General features: G+C 39.4%; 1 protein-coding gene across 5 annotated transcripts in view; it reads right to left on the reverse strand.

The window, feature by feature from the left end:
• PCSK2 (proprotein convertase subtilisin/kexin type 2) overlaps positions 1 to 17,068 on the reverse strand; it is a 199,910-nt gene that overhangs the window by 124,861 nt on the left and 57,981 nt on the right. For 3 of the 5 annotated variants that reach the window (XM_065632885.1, XM_065632884.1, XM_065632883.1), the window contains 2 exons: positions 16,161 to 16,450; positions 3,486 to 3,566 (listed from right to left, as the gene is read on the reverse strand). The gene's annotated coding sequence lies outside the window, so the exon portion shown is untranslated. The remainder of the gene's footprint in view (positions 1 to 3,485; positions 3,567 to 16,160; positions 16,451 to 17,068) is intronic. The other 2 variants (XM_065632887.1, XM_065632886.1) reach the window with 1 other exon arrangement.

The following is a 17,068-nucleotide window of genomic DNA, read 5'->3' on the forward strand; positions in this document are numbered from 1 at the left end:
CTTTACTTGGGAAAGAAATATAATCAACATTTTCCTTATGCCCTGTTTCTGGCCCTGAGGAAGGTGCTGAGCAGCACCATTTCTACATGCTTCCTGCAGCATTCTTCTGCCTTTTTCCAATCTACAGGGTGTTTCAAAAATATGGACCCAATTTGAAATCACTATATCTCTGCAACCACGAACTATCAACTACCGTCTCCATGTTGTCCATACAGCAGGTGGAAGGAACATAGGGCATTTATAAAAAGATTACTAACAGTAGATAACTCATTAAATAGTTTGTAAATACTTGTGTAATCGTAACATATTGGGTCCATCTTTTTGAGACACGCTGTAGTCTGAAATGTCCTTAGGTTAGAGTAAGACTTACATACATTCCTCCCAGGAGTGGATGACTGTACTTCAGTGTTTATGTTTCAATTACTGGCCTCCAACATCAACTCTGCAAGCTCTCTGCCACTCAGCGAAAACATACTTGTTTTCCAGTTGACATGTGCAACAGCTTTTAGTTAATACATCCCCAGACCAAAGAAGCCATCAATGAAATACTAATTTGTTGTGCTGCTTGAACTACAGCTCCTGCCTGGGCTAACTAAGAGGTCCTGTTACAGGAATGGGTTTGTTATGTTTAATTGCATATCTTACTCTCTTTCTGAGCCATTAAAACATTTGAGGTTTCTGCATAACTTAAAAATATCCGAATCAAGCATGAAAGGCTAACAAGAAAAGCAAAGCAAAAAACTGAATGCTGTCTCACACTGCCCAATATGATTAAAGAGAATTAGAGAATGAGCAGAAAAGCCCTACAGTCAAATGACATTGATACTGGCCAGGAATGAATGCCTTGGGAGCTGCTCAAACCGCTAACACTTGGGAATCTTCTGCAGTTTCCCACTGTGGAAGATGAAATAATTAACCTACAATCTGTGCGTCTTGGTCATCCCAAGTAAGGAGAGGGGATGAGCAGAAAGTCGGTCAGACCTGAAATTTATGACATCAGGCATATCTCAAGGGAGCTGATTCCAGCAGAGCAGGTTTTGAGGCAGAACACAGTGCTGGGATTCAGGACAATGGGATTTTGCTTCTGTCTCTGTCCCCATAAAGAAAAAGACATTTTACCTCCCTGTTTCCTTTCCTATCCCTTCGTCTGCTCTATCAACTTAGACCAAAATGCTTTGTGTGCTTGCAAATTGGCACCCTGTTCCCGAGCAAGACTAAAAAGCGTTGCATGCTATAAATAAGCATTACATTATCAAACTGACATTTGTGAGGGAGGCCACTTGCACATTGGGTCAGAGCCATCGTTCCCACCATAGCCACGACACGGGTAGGCTCTCTCCTTGCTGTGTTGGCCAAAGCAGACCCGATTGAAAAGAGATCAGGTGCAGTAGGAGCCAAAGCCCATTCCACAATTTGGACCCATTTTTTAATTTAAAACAGAGGACCAAACTGCCTATAAAATATCCCATTAAAGCACATTCAATCTAAATGAAAGGTTCTATTCCTGCACAAGCTCACAAGCTATCCACTTTGAACATCAGATTTGGTGTATTCCAAACAAAAAGGGTCTCTTCAAACAATATCACGAGAAATTTCTGAAGGAGAAGGACTGGGTAGATCTCCAAGTAGGTTTTTCCACTTAGCAAGTTCTTCCCAAAATAAGGCCTACACAGGAACAAGAGAGTCCTCCTGTAAAGTAAAATTTTTCATTTTTTCTTCAAAATGGGCAGTAATGACTCATCAAGGTGAAGGAATGAAAAGCAGCAAAGGACTAGCTCCTCACACTGCCTATCAAGGCAGGACAAGTACAGCCAGGCAGCAACCTGCAGCCCCTCAGGTGAGCACAAAACACATTTAGAAACACTTTGCCCCTCTCCTGAAGTTCCCCAAGGGAAATAGAGCTCAGCAAACCCTTTTATTTAATGAAAACCTTTATCCAGAAAATAGTACACTGCCCAAGCCCACACATCACATAATGTCATCTCCTAGTACTGATAAGCTGAGATGAACACTTTGCCTTACATAACCATTGGAAATCTCTTGGAATAGGGAAAATCATTAAGAAAAGGCCTCTGTTATGCAGACGCCAGGAAAGATGCATATTAGGTTATTGCATGCATCTGTATCTGTGTCTCTGTATCTATCTAAAAATATACACCATTGGTACTTATTTTAATAGCTTGTTGAGAAACCCAATGCAAAAAGAATGTGGCACATCTTCATTTAATATGTTAATCACAGGAGAATGTCTGTGTTACACACACCATCAAAGCAACTACACTTTTTTTATACAGAAAAGCCACAGGATACATTTTGGTGATGTGCTACAGAAAACAGTGGGAAGGCTCAACTCTGAGCAGCTCCAGTTAATTTGTAAATAGTTTTTGTTCAACAAGATTAAGGTATTTACATTTTATGTTTTAGTGAGGGAAAAAATTATTTTTCAATGGTATTTGGGACTTGTATAGAGACTGAGAAAGGTAATTCAGATGATTAATTTAATTTCCATCTCCTGTTTTTATTTTCAGGCCACTCCATTCACGGTTTGTGGGGTTTTTTTGTTTTTTGTTTTTTGTTTTTTTTACAAAATATACATTTTTTTAAAATCTGGCTTATTTATTGAGATGACACAAAAAGTGAAGTCAATGTATTTTAGGGGAAATTCAGTGCCTACCTTAGTGCTGTTGGTTCAGTAGTTATTCATTAATCTATTAAGAAGGACCTACTAAAAGATATGGGGTGAGAAATATGCAAACGTATATTAAACAATTTACCCAGATCACTAACAATCATGCAAGATTAATAGAAAACTGACTTACAGAATCAATATCCATTCCCTCTGTCAACTCTAAGCCTGGATATACCACAAGAGCAAGCTATATTAAATTTAAAGCTAACCTGATCTAGGCTGTGCTGTCCCTCTATAAGGGCAAAGAATTCTCTGACATTTGGAAACGGCAGCTAGTTACACACTACACATTTTTCAGTAGCATCCATTTTAAAGTGAAATCATTACAGGAATGAGCTCTGCCCACTGCTTGTGGAGAGATTTGCCTAGTGTGGTTTCATTTCTTTTTTTTCTTTGTAAATCACTCTACAGCATAAAGCTCCGAATAGGATGAGTTTATGAACCTGTCTATAATTGTGCTGCTATTTTCACAGGAAAACTGCCATTATAAAAGCATCCAGCACAGGGCCTCACGGCACTTACCGTCGGAAGACAATTGGTTCCATGGAGCAAATATTAGCAGCTGCATTATCAAATAACCTCAAGGCCATGCTGCGTGAATAATAAAAAAAATGGATCTCTGTGTAGGACGCAGGAGATGGAAAGAAATTAATCTTCGGAGCTCATCTTGAGAACATCAAATAATATACCTGACCAATGAAAACCCAAACTGAAGATCTTATTATAGCTGCACAGACAGCACTTGTTTTATGAGACAATGTAAATGCAACCAAAAGCACTAGGAGACAGACCTTACCTTGTAGTCTATAGAATCTGGTATTTAGCCCAAAATCTTTTAAAAGACTGCCCAAATTTCATCCATCAGATGTAGAGTTATCTGCAGAGAGAAAAAGAAACAGATGACTGTAAATATACTGAAACCCAATAAAAATGCAATATCTCCAACTGTACACATGTTCATAAGCAACACAAAAACCTCTTTTCAATGCATCCTGTAGAAGATGATGTTTCAGTTCCTTGTTCTTGTTACCATGAGTATTCAGCTTAAATTGCTGCCCTCTCTAAAAGTTTTAAGCTCTGAAAAGTGGAAGAATACCTCAGAAGATGAATAAATGATTATCTCAAGATATCTTGAAATAATCAAGTCAGTTAATAGTGACCTTGCCTCTTTGTTCAGTGTGAACTCATCTGTTCTGTAAATGGTTCATTTTAGCCCATTGGTAACTTGTTAGCCATCAATCCTGCTTAATTATTTCTAGCTAAAACACGAACAAAATGTTAATATTGCATTAAACAAATTCATCGAACAAAGTTTCCATGAAATTAAATATATTTATCTCTTTGTCTGCTAACTGAACCACCAGTGATGCTTTCTCCATATTCTGCATAAGACTTTAGCTATTATTCAAAGCAAATGAATTCAGGACAAAAATAGAAACAGCCATTAAAAGATAATGCTACTGGATAATTCTTGCTTCCAGTTCTGTCTACATATATAAGCTTTAGATTTTCATGATACTCCAATCAAGCTGAATTGAAATGCTTTCCAAGTATAATTTTGTACTATATAAACTTGTCTCATTAAAAATTAGGGAAGGGGGAAAAGCCAACCTTGTGACAATGAACTAAAACAAGTGCTAGTACTGCTTCTTGAGAACCAGGCAGACTTTTTGTGCTCTTGCGTTCCTTGTTTTCACAAATGAAAGAAAACCTAATCAGGGTTTAATACATTTATCTGGAACCTCCAAAGCAAAACTTACAAGAAATAATAAGATGTCAAGCTGGCCTTGCAGAAGTCTCTCCAGCCCCAAACACAGCAGCACTGCAGGTAGTTCAAAGTGTCAAAGCAGCAGAAAGTGGCCTTTCTTCTGCACAATAGCTGCCTAATAGGACTGTTTTGACAAGAGCACCTAAGGCCTTACAAATAACGATCACCTCCAGGAAGATTTTTCTTACATGTCTCCCACTTAACCTGAATGTAATTATGAGGACGTGTGGTAGTTTGGCAAATCTTGGTGATTTGAAACCCTGCTGTGTACAGGTTTTCACTTCCCAGTTAGAAGAGGCTGATACGCAGTTACGCAGAGGCTCCTTTTCATCCCTCTGTTGGTACAGTGAGGTTACAAAGATTCTGTGAAAGTATCCAGCTATGTAAGGTTCATGCCAGGAAGGGTTTTGCATGCAGGGCTGCTGTGGCAATCACTTCATGGTTATAGAGGAAAAGGCATAACCTATCCTGACAGGAAAGACCACCCTGAGTTGCAAAGACAGTCAAGAACATCATGGATTTGCACAAAGCTACTTGAAGTGACAGTGTGAGAGAAGGAATCACAGGTTGCTATTATTCCCAATTGCAGAAGAACTATGACCCAGAAAAGCTTCCCTTGGTCATCACAACCACAGCAGACCACTTGCACATGTTCTCTATGGGGAAAATTTTCTTCTTCAATCACGGTTACACCAAGAAAAAAGAGAAGAAGAGCAGAGCAGCTGGTAGGGCAGTAAACCAGGGCTGTAAGTGAGCAGGAACACTTGATCCTCTCCTCTTCTAATTAGCTCTAACACAAGAGTAACACAACAACATACTGACTCCTTCCAACCCTCTTTGTACCGTATCTCAAGTGGTTTTGGCTGCCATTCTGTCTCAGGATTTTCTGTTTCTCTACTTTAAATGTCACAGCTGAGTCAAGAGCCAGTGTCAAGAGAATGAATACGCAGTCACCTGTAGAAGAGTTTGCACTGACAGATACTCTCTGCCTCTTTTCTTATCAAAAACACTTCTCATCTCATCATTTAGCCCTCAGGGATAACACGACCTAGAAAACTGTCAGTTACATAGCAAAATATTTTTTATATAATGTTCTGCCCAGATTCAACAAACTCCATCAATCTATGATGCAATGGTGACAGACTTGGTAGGTGATGAGCAATGTTCTATTTGTTGAGGACTTTGTTAAACACAGACTGTTATCCACAACTTAAACCAGCTGCTTGTAAGGTGGTTTCAAGTTTGCTTGCCTTGTTCAAAAATCTGTGTTTATAATTGGCAATCCATTTGAAGAGCCAGAAGATTATAGGGAAGGAAACTACTCTTCATCAGAAATGGTGTCGGATGAACAGCAGCAGATTAAACAGCAACCATGCTCACTTCTGTTTGTTAAGCAGGACAACAGACATTGTAAGGAACTGGAGCCAAACGACTGAGTGCTATGTTGATATCAGTTTGATGGCCAACTGAAATATCTGTATACTGACACACAGATGGCTCCAAATCAGTCTGTCCTTTCCTCTCTTTCTACTTCTCCTGATTTCTCTGGTCCAGGCAGGGAGGCACACAAGCTACCCAGATTTTGAAGAAAAATAACTGAAGTGCAATACCAATGCTCTCATTCAACCGCACAGACAGGTGTGGGTCAGCAGACTAAGAGACATTCAGAGCACTCTCCCCTTACGATCTTTCTCCTCTAATGTTTTCTGGTTTATCAGTGCATACACATCTTTGTTATGGCCTCTAAGTCACTTCTCACTAATTCTCCCCTGAAGAAAAACACAGGGTAGAGTAAAACATCAGAAAAATGCCCCAAAAAGGATGGCAGAGAGCCGGGCTTTTTACTCTGCCCAGTGTGGCTGAGTGCTCTCAACCCCAGGGACCAACCTCGAGCAGTTACGGTGGCCACTTGTGGTTTCCACTGCCACATCTGGTTGCTGCTTTTCTGCATACAGAGCAAGGTCCCATGCTGTAACAAAGAAGAGATGCCCACTCCATCACACCATCACCGCAGAGCTGACCGCCTCAGTCAGCCATCAGGGTTCCTCTCCTTGACACGGTCTCTGTATTTGCTCTACACCAATAACAGCAAGCTCAACTTTTAAGCAGCTGTGTTTAATTGAACGGCATTTTAAAATCTCCTTTGCTATCAGATACAGAAAACACTAAAAGGCAAGAAAACAGGTTATGGAAGTAGGGTTTCAACTCTCTATGCTGAACCTTGGGGTAGATTTAGCCTGTTTTGTGGAACTGCAGCATTTAAACCCACTAAAGTTCTGGTCCAATTTTTGTGACTGTTCCTTGGTCTCAATGTAATTCCCAGAGCTACACTGGGCTGGTAGCATCTAAGGATGGCTCTCTCATGTTTGTTTTTAGGGACACGAGGGCATGTCCCTATGACCACACTGATGCTAATGTCACCTGTAATAACAGCATGATTAAGCAGGGGCAGACAGGGTAGTTTCCTGGCAAGCTGACTCCTCTTTCCTCATGAAAGCCAAGCATTTGCTTCAGCCATTATGTTCAACAAGGAAATAGTTACTTATCCCATGGTTTTCAGTTTTCTTGACATTTAAAAATAAAAGCACCTTTAGCCTTACTAACTCTCCCCCACCGATGGTACCTGATGTGCAGCTTTGCTGACTGGGCATTTGACCTTCTGCTCCTTTGAAATTAAATGAAGGCTCAGAGGTTTTGTTACCAAGGCAACCTCTGCTAATATTTGTAGGAAGTTACATGCTTTGGAGGGAGCGTGCAAAGCTGTGAGTCCCACAGGAAGGACACCTGTGGCTCACCTGTAGGCTTATGTACAAAGGACCAAAGCCAACACAGGCTGAAGCTCTAACAAAGTCCTGGATAAATCTGTCTAAAACAAGAGGAGCTCAGCTGTGTGAAAGCAGCAGCAGGTTGCATATCACTAGAGAGGATGAGAAATCTTTGCTAAACACCACACCTTCAGAGATACTTAGCAAAACCGACACCACGACCGATATTTCTAGGGCTCAAATGAGAGCGCTACCTGCAGAAACACAGCATAGAAACAGAATAGCTCTATGAGAGAGCAATAAATCTGAAGTAAGCAAATATCTCTCGGATGTGGCATATCAGAGGTCCCACTGGGAAAGGAGGTTTATTGGACACAATTCCAGAGGGTAATGGATGTGTTAGTGAGAGCATCTTTTAATTTTCCATGGAGGAAAATCAAAGGTAACATGCATAAATTACACTGAAATGACTGAGAGTGCTAGGGTGCTCAGGACTTAACAAGGGAAAATCGACTTTTAAAAAAAAAAAAAAGAAAATTCCCAACTAAATAAAGCCCAAGTTGAGCAATGCTGGAAACTCCAGGGCACAGCAAAGAGAATGAGCCTGTCCAGCACAGGTCAGAAAGCAGCTATATCAAATATTGCAGTAGGTTAGAGAGGTCATGAAAACGAGGGAAGAGTGAGATTGCCATTTCTGGTGTTTAGTCCTTGCATGTACTCCATGGGCTAACATAATTCACAAAGCCAGCAGTATTTTTCTGTCACTATAAAAAGAAACCATTGTAGATTTGTTCTTAAATCCCATAATTGTTATTATTACAAGGGACTGTATATGAACCAGTTTATAATGAATGAAAATAGAATTCACCAGCATTTCCCATTATAAAATTCTGTTTTCAGTTGCTCACAACTTTTTCAAACTATCAAAATTGTAAAAGCAGCTTTATTTTGGCATTTTAAAATTTACACTTTCAACTTAGAGCCTTAATACCTGCATTTTCTAAGATACAGCTGGGCTTGGGTTTGTCAGAGAAAAATGGCACTTAGAGTATAAAATAAGCAAACCAAAGGTGCAAGGCGAAGTTTCTAGTTAATTCAAGGTTTCATTCCTAATTCTGCAGCAGGACTTATCTGCAGTTCTGCATGGGGGAGAAGGCCAGGCTTGCATGCATTCCCAAGGTAAAATGGGGCTATAATGATTTTTCTTTACAAGTTTTTTGTCTGGCTAAACCTAAATTAAATATTTTTGGCTTCTCTCTTTGTGAAGGTGTGAATCCTTACAGCTGACAAGGGTGAAACAGGCAGTGATTTAGGAAATGCCATGTCAGCCATAAATAGACTTCCACAGTGAACACCAAGGTCCTGCTCAAGACCATGAAATTGTCCATTCAGTGGTGAACAGCTCGTCCTATCATGAAATAAAAGCTTTGTGATTTATACAGTCTTGACAATGCTACAACCAGCAAGAAAGTCATATGAACTCCCTGAAATCTATTAGTGGGAATGTCACAAGCTGCCGAAGTCAGTTTGAGTGCTAGGACTGATTGTTGTTATACCCATGTCTACCTAATTATGGCAGACATGAAACAGCACATCTCTGACAAGTCGCAAACAGTAGAGACAGCTTGGAACATACACACCTTGCTGCTGTATTTTCTCAGTAACAAGAAACACTGTCCTACTTCTTAAAATATAGAGTTGCCTGACTTTCCAAAATAATCACCAGCATGATCCAAACATATAGCTCTGCTCCATGCTGAAGAGTATTTCAGTCATACTGAGACCTGCCCATCCCTCTTGAAAGAAAATAAGCCATCCTGGGAAGACAATGCTCTGAATAAATTCTTGCTTAGCAAACACAGTGTTGATTTAAAAATATCAGTAAGAAAGTGGATAAACAAACAAATATCTGCATCTGTGTGAACTGTATCAAGACCTCAATTCAGATAAGTACATAAATATCTATTTACAGAAAAGAATGTATTGTTATTCCTTACTAGAGGTTTCTGACTTCAAGGGCATCTAAAAACAACAGAACTGAGTCATCCCAAGTTACTGTGAAGTTTGTTGCATGAGGGTTTTGTTGTTGTTGTTTGTTTTTTAGTAGTAGCATACTTGCTCTATTCCTATAGAGTCACGTGGGGTTAAGGTAAAAGAGATCTGTAATTCTAAAGTAAACTGTCAAGAAAATTTAAACTGAATTGAGCCTATCAATGCCCTGCTGCTGTTAGCAACCTTCAGATGTGCTTTCTCTTCCTTTTCCTCTTGTTTCCTCCCCTTAAAGGAACAAAGCCAGCAACTCTTCCCACCAAGGGAAAATATTCAGTAAATGCAGTAGCCTCCAGCCCAAGTAAATCCTGCTGTAAGTTCATCCCAGCAGTACACAAAGACCATCATCACTGCTCCTGGCGGACTGTTAATTGGGTTCTCTGTCTTATTATACTCTATTACGGTAGCGACAATAATCAAATGGCTGTGTACAAAGAATACATCTATGACCTACTGTATGTGGTTTTTCCTGAGACACGCTTTTATTTTTCACCACCAGCCACCATTCCCTAGAGAAACACATGCAGGATCTGTAGCATCTATCACACAGCACCTGAGAGACCAGGCTAACCCCCTCCCACTTTTTTTTTTTCTTTTTATATATTTATATACATATATATATTTATATAAACCAGAGTAGATATTGCTGAGGAAGGAAAGCAAAACTGGCTAAGGAAAAGATGATGCAAAATTAAACAGTGATGCCCGCATAACGGATAGCATGACTTATTAGAAATCTTTAATTGCGTTTTACCATTCGGAGCAAGTATTTTCAGACACACAGCAAACCTCCTAAAGATTTCCCTCAAGAACTGCACAGCACAGGATCCCTCTGCCACCACAGCAGATACTCTCCTTTACAAAAGTAAGTATATTTACAATGTCAAAGCTAATTCACAAAAATACAGTATTTAAAGCATGGATACAGGCCCTAGGTTTACATATCAGCAATTACTGGCACTACTGAAAGAAAACCAATTTTTAGCCCTTTATAACCATATGTGAATCTTTAGCATTAGAAAAGTGGCAGGTTCAGCCCAAGCATCAAATGGTTTTTGAGAGGTTTACATTTCTTGTGCTTGGACTCAAAATTACTTGGCAGCATGCTGAAAAACAAACAAGATCTTTTTCTCCTAAACACAATGCTTAGTTTAATTCCAGAGCTCTCCACAAGAGAATGTTGTGGAAGCCAAATTATAAATAGGTTGAAGAAGAAATTAGACTCATTCATCATTGGTGGATATTAATCACGACGGCCCAGCCACAGTCACCCAGTCTGGAAAACAGTACTTGGCAGATTACTGAGAGCTAAAAAGAAATACATGCGGAAAAATATTTTAGGCACACATTGTTTCATATACTCTTTTCCTGAGTTTTTCCTGAGTAGCTACTTGTTGAGATAATTTACTAGGCTGGATGAATTTTTGGACTGATCTGGAAGAGCAAACAGTTCTTAACGCCTCTAACATAAAAGAACTAACACAATTCCAGTTTTGTTTGGTTTCCCAAGTTTAAGCAGAGAAAGTGATCTGGAGTTCAGTTAAATTGTACCAACTTTTGTGATTTTTGCACTGAAAATATCTAGATATTTTACAGTAGAATCACAACAAACAGATCATCCTCATTTAAGTTATCCTGTTCTGTGTAACAGTCTTTCCTGATCTAATGAAAACCAAAATCGAACATGAAGACAGGTGAGGAATATAAAGAAAAATAACTATCATAAATTCATATGCAGAGCAGAAATGCTGCAAGGTTTGCACTTCAGCAGCAAACCCAAAACTACACACATTTTTTCAGCAGTTCTTTCAGGACTTGGTTCGCTGTCTTTGGAAAGAGCAGAAACAGAGTCCACCTCACATTATGAAATACAGCCCCATACTCTTGCTTTTCATCTAGTTGGACAGACTGCAAAATGTCAAACTTATCTTGAAGGTGGGAAACGTCCTGTCCATTCACCTCCAGGCACTGCCCCATGGGGTGAAGAACCAATCCCCACAGCAAGCTTACATGGAAAATACTTTATTTATGCTCCAAAACCAAAGCCATAAAGAATGCCAACAGACCCTTTTTAAATAACTGAGTTTGACTTTTTTGGCAGTTGATTTAACTTTTCAAAACAAAATTCAGACTCTTCAGGAGAAGTATTTTTCTTCCCCGCCCGCCCCCCACCAAGCTCACTTTCTGCTAGGAAAAGTACAGTGACAAAAGAATAGCCTGTTTCTTCTAGAGCTGTGCATATAGCACAGACCTTCTCCTCTACACTCAGGCAGGCTTGCTCTGATTCAGCGAACAAGCAAATAAGAAAAAGCCATAAGGGAACACCAGAAAAAGCACAGATTATGGAAAAAAAGAAAAAAAGACAAATATCAAGAAAAGATAAGGCAAATCATATAAAAAGCAGTGATACATCTAATGACACTCAAGGCAAATATTAGGTGGGTTTAATGCAAGCAGGATGAGTAAGGTAAATATTCAGAAGAGTGTAGTGAGGACATCTCATGCCTGCACTCCAGGGAGGATGAAGACAACCACCCCTTGGAGCTCAAGCTTTTCTGCATCAGTTTTCAACTCAACAAGAAAGAGGATGAAGAAAACTTGTTGACAATTCTGCCAAACAGAATCCGGTAAATGAAAGCAATATCAACAGAAGGCCTTGCTAAAAAGCCAAATGGCTTTTTTAATGAAGTGACTGGAGAACAAAGTTTACAAAGCGAAATTACAGTGGTATTAAAAAAAAAGTTGTTATGCAAATTGAAAACCAATAGGGGTGGGGGGGGCCGCAGGGGGAGGAGGAGAGGAAATCAAAATTGCAGGGAAAAGGCCTGAATGGAAGTCAACACACAAGCTTTATAAGAAATATAATTAATTCCCAGTGAGTATTGCTGTATTCCTGAAGAGATGAAACAGGCAGTGGCAAATCAAGTTAACCCATGTAGACAGAGATGAAGTGCGTTGACTGTTTTGTTTACAAAGTTTTCATCATATAGATGATCGATGAAAATTCATTACAGCAGGTACATTGTGGATATGCACCTTTAATATCATCAGATTTCAACTTTCCCTAGTTTGAAAACTTGAATTGACAGATTTTTTTTCTGTTTTAATTAAAAGGAACTGATCACCCATGCAGCCTCCCAAAGAACATTTTTTTCTACATGTTTTATATAGAATATTTACAATACTAATGTTTATGCTCAATATATTTTGGCTGTTCTGCTTGGAAATCTCCTAGGTAAAACTAAGACAAAAACTGAGCTTTTTATTATGTTACATTAAGAAGCCCAAGTCAAGACAGTAAAAGTCTTATCACAGCCACACAGCTTGTGTACAACAGAACATATAGCTTGTGCACCATAAATTGATGGGCACCATTAGAAGACAATTTAAACATTCATACACCTCATTTGTGATCATAAGGAATTATATTCTTCACCGTTTACCTTAAAACCATTACTGCCATCAAGCACACTGACCCACTGTAAGACTTTGTGAAAGATATTGCTATTTACAAATCGCTTCTCCTCTACCCTTATGTTTACATTTTTGATTGGCTTGGACCAAAGTTTTCTGATGCCAGAGGAAGCATCTCCATGTTCAGATCTCCTGGGGCAGGTTCAGCTTCGACCCAGTTTCCAGGCTGACATGACTGGGAAGGTGAGGGAAGGACTCCAGCCTCCAGAAGGACCACAGTGCACCATGGGCCACTTTGGGTTTCTTCTTCTGCTTGCTCTACTAGGGTGTCTCTTAGTGTCACTGCTCGTATTATATTTTGGGAATTGGAGACCACAAGACTTCACTTGCACTTTTATTCTTCTTCTTGGTGGGTGATATGGATATTTCTGGATCAGAGAAAGCAGATCTCTCTTGTTTCTTTGTTGCAACAATAATAAACTAAGACGTTAGAGGCACGGACACAATCCCTGACATTCAGTTTGATATATATATATATATATATATATATATATATATATATATATATATATATATATATATATATATATGAACTGTCTGTTCTTCCCACATTCTCATCTACCTCCTCCACCTTAAGTTCATGCAGCAGCAAATGGATACACATCATTCCAAGTGCTAATAAATAACTGCTTTGTATACATTTAACTGGAAAACACCAAAACATCAGCTAGAGTAGGTTTTGGCTCAATGATGGGTTGAAAGAGGCACCCCCTCTCCATCATTCCTCCTAAACTCTCAACCATTTCACCAAAAATTTGGGTTATAAAGAACTATGATGATACGAACAAAACACTCACTCTGTTTCAGATATACACCAGTGATAGGTTTCCAGCTCACTCGTGTTGGGTGGCTTTGCTCTTGAATCACACAGCACTGATGGCTACAAATTAATGGAGTTCTGTATCATTCAAAATAATGAGTAATTACTGCCTGGAGCTTAGAGTTAATCTGGTAACAAGGTTAAACATTAGTCATCGACTTTATTCTGATCATTGACTTAATGGAATCCTATCATTTTCCAATACCATTTTACAAAATGTTCTTTAAACAATATCTTTGTAATATAGTATGATATGAAAACATTCAAAGACGACTGGCAGCTCAAGCAGATGTGCAAACCTCAAACACCAAAAGACTGAACTAAGTGTCCAACGATTGGGCTATTGGAAATAGGACCAAAAGATTCCCAAGCCTCATTTTTTCTGCTTCCTGAATGATTTTTGTGGCACTTATATCTTCTGATATTTTTGTCCTGGTCCAAGTCAAACCTCAGAAATTCTGAAAGAAAGAGAGATAAGGTATATGCTCTACCTAGCATGATATTAATAGCAAAAGCCATGGAAAAACTACATGCTGCCCTTGACAAGAAAGTTCTGCAGACCAGAAGTAGGTCTGTAAAAAAGAAAAAGCATGTACAATGTGATACTGTTGCTTGAGAACCGAACAAACTCTGACAAGTTTTCTCACAACTGACCGTCTTGGAAGAGCAAGAGAACACAATTACCCCATTCCTCAGAGAATCTCTACCATCAGAATGCTTCACACTCTCTATATTTGTACTTAAAGTATTAGCTGAATTCAAAGGAAACTGTCAGCAGCACAAAATGCCTTATTGCCCTCCATTCCCTCCTGGCTTGTGATTAGGGTCCTACTGAGAGGTAGGTTTTCCCTTGTCCTGAGAAGGTACCACAGCTACTGAAATAACCCTAACCCAAAGAGATGGGCTGGACTTTTTGTGTTTATTTTCACCCTGCCTGACACTTATTGCCAGTAGCTACCATATCCTAGATGGAAAGAAGCCCTGTCTGCATGCTTACTGAGCTCATGCTCCCTTTGAAAGAAGCAAAATCATTAACGATTCCTAAAATAGCTGGAGCCATTTCCAAAATAATAAGAGAACAGAACAAAGCAAGGGCAGCCAAACTGCTCTAATAAAACCAGCTTGATAAAAGGTAGACAGAAAAACGTAACACAAAATATAAAACATAAAACTATTATGACGGAAGAAAGGGAACAAATATAAGTTAGTTGCCTGCCCCACCTTGAGTTCTAGGTTAACTTGGACATCCCTTCTCAAAAAACATACGTGACATTCAGAGACAACCATGAAGAATAATTAGAATCTTGCAAAAATTTTACAAAGAGGTATGAAAGAAAGATGTGGGTTTACTGCTGGGTTGGGAAACATGCACAGAATATAAAATAAGTAGTCAGCTGCTTCAAAGAAAGAAAGACGAAAAAGTGAAGAGCGTATCTTCCTTAACTAGAAATTAACTGTTGAAAAATTTAAGGCAACACATTTACAGTTGCTACAAGTACAAACATATTTATATATGGCTTGATGATACTTCATTTTACAAGTCACTGTAAAATTACTAAAGAAAAACAATTTAATTCAGTGGAGAACTAAGACTTTCCATGAACAAAAAGTTTTGCATTTACAACTTCTGGAATAAAAAAAGAAGTCAACTGTTACCAGTCTGAGGCTAAAGAAGATACTTATGAATATGCAACTTTGCATCAGGATACATCTGAAACATCTCAGAGGCCAGGGACAATACGGGTGAAGCTGAACAGACTGTCCACCAAGTTAGTGTGCATCCCTGTATTCGTCAGGGATTGATTCGAGCATGGTGACAATAAGTAATGTTGAATTCAGATTAAAGGTAACTAAAGAATAATTCTAAGTTCTCCTTTCTCTGTCTGAAGGCTTTGCACAAGGGGGCTTGGTGAACATCTTCAAAGTGTGTAATGCATTGGCAAATAGAGGGGGGTCTGTATCTGCAAGTCAGCCATTTATGAACAAAGATGAAGGAAGCAGCAAAGAATTCTATCACTGTCTCCTTTAAGAAAGTAGCATTAATAAATTCCCAGAAAGTAAAACAATGCAGGGGTAAAGATAACAAACATTAGCTAGGCAAGCATAACCTGTGTTCCTCAATCAAGATCAAGAAGGAGCAAAGGTATCAGCCATAAGCTGGTTTCCCTTTCTGAGGGAAATACATCAACATGCTCTTTGTAGATGTCCAGCTCCTCATCTATTTCCATCAAATGTAGCTGAAGCTGACTCAAAAATCATCAGGGAGAAGGGAGGACAGGCTACAACATTCACACATACAGTCACTGTGTGACTGCAAGTACCAGATGCCTTGGGAAACCAGACTTCAGAAAATGCCTTCAAAAAACCCCCAGGAACTGAACGCACCATCTGAACTAACATATGATAAAAGCAGAGGGAGTAATGAAGGACAGAAACTTTAATAATCAAGGCTGGTTATCGAGAAAAGCAAAGTGCATCTATGCAAAGCAAACAAAGACAATTAAACTTGTCCTAACTCAAAGATAGGCGGGTGCCCAAGCAATGACAAAGGAGTAAAAAAACCCCAAGAAACTGCCACCACATAGGGGAACCCACCTGGGGAGGAGAAAAAGCGAGGAGGTAGAGGAGGCAAGTAATCTACACCGAAGTCTCCGTGTCCCAAACTTCCAGTGCAGTGTGGACACTCAAATAGTCCAGCTGAGAGGGACTGAGGACTGATGTACTGGAACGGGCTGCCCAGAGAGGCTGTGGAGTCTCCTTCTCTGGAGACATTCAAACCCGCCAGGATACATTCCTGTGTGATCTGCTCTGGCGAACCTGCTTTAGCAGGTGGGTTGGACTGGATGACCTCCAGAGGTCCCTTCCAACCCCAGCCATTCTGTGACCTGGGAAGATGAAGAAAGGTAAAGATAATCAGATAAAAACACTGAAATTTAGTGATAGGTGAAGTAAACGTTGAGGAAAATAGGTGTGGTTTTGTAGCAATCAGAATTAGAAACTAAGGAGGTCAATTAACAATTGAGGAGCTGATTCTAAAGACTCAAAAGTATAATACTACCCTGCACAGTTTTCTTTTGTTTTCTGAACTGTCTCTCCTTACCATGAAATAAATTTTTTTCACAGGTTTGGTAGACTATACAGACTTTGTATACAACCTACTGACAGCTACAGTATAAGGAAATTCTAAAAAAATGTCAGGATAAGGAAACAATTCTATCACTTGAAATGCCCCCTGGGGAAGTAGAGACATACAAGTACTGAGGCTGATTTTGTATTCCAGTTTATGTTTCAGAGTATCAAAGCCAAAAATCATACCGTCCCCTGCTTAGATCACCTAGCTGGCACAGAACAAGATGAATTTCCTACTGATACTGTGTTTGAGGAAATTGCTCATTGCGGGTTCCCTCAGGCTGGATGCCAAAAGGAAATTAAAGATATATTGGCAAACTCAGCTGCTACGCAGTAACAGCATCTGAAAAATACAGCCCACAATCTTTGCCATG

Source organism: Caloenas nicobarica, chromosome 3 (genome assembly GCF_036013445.1).
Source record: "Caloenas nicobarica isolate bCalNic1 chromosome 3, bCalNic1.hap1, whole genome shotgun sequence".
Lineage (NCBI taxonomy): Eukaryota > Metazoa > Chordata > Aves > Columbiformes > Columbidae > Caloenas > Caloenas nicobarica.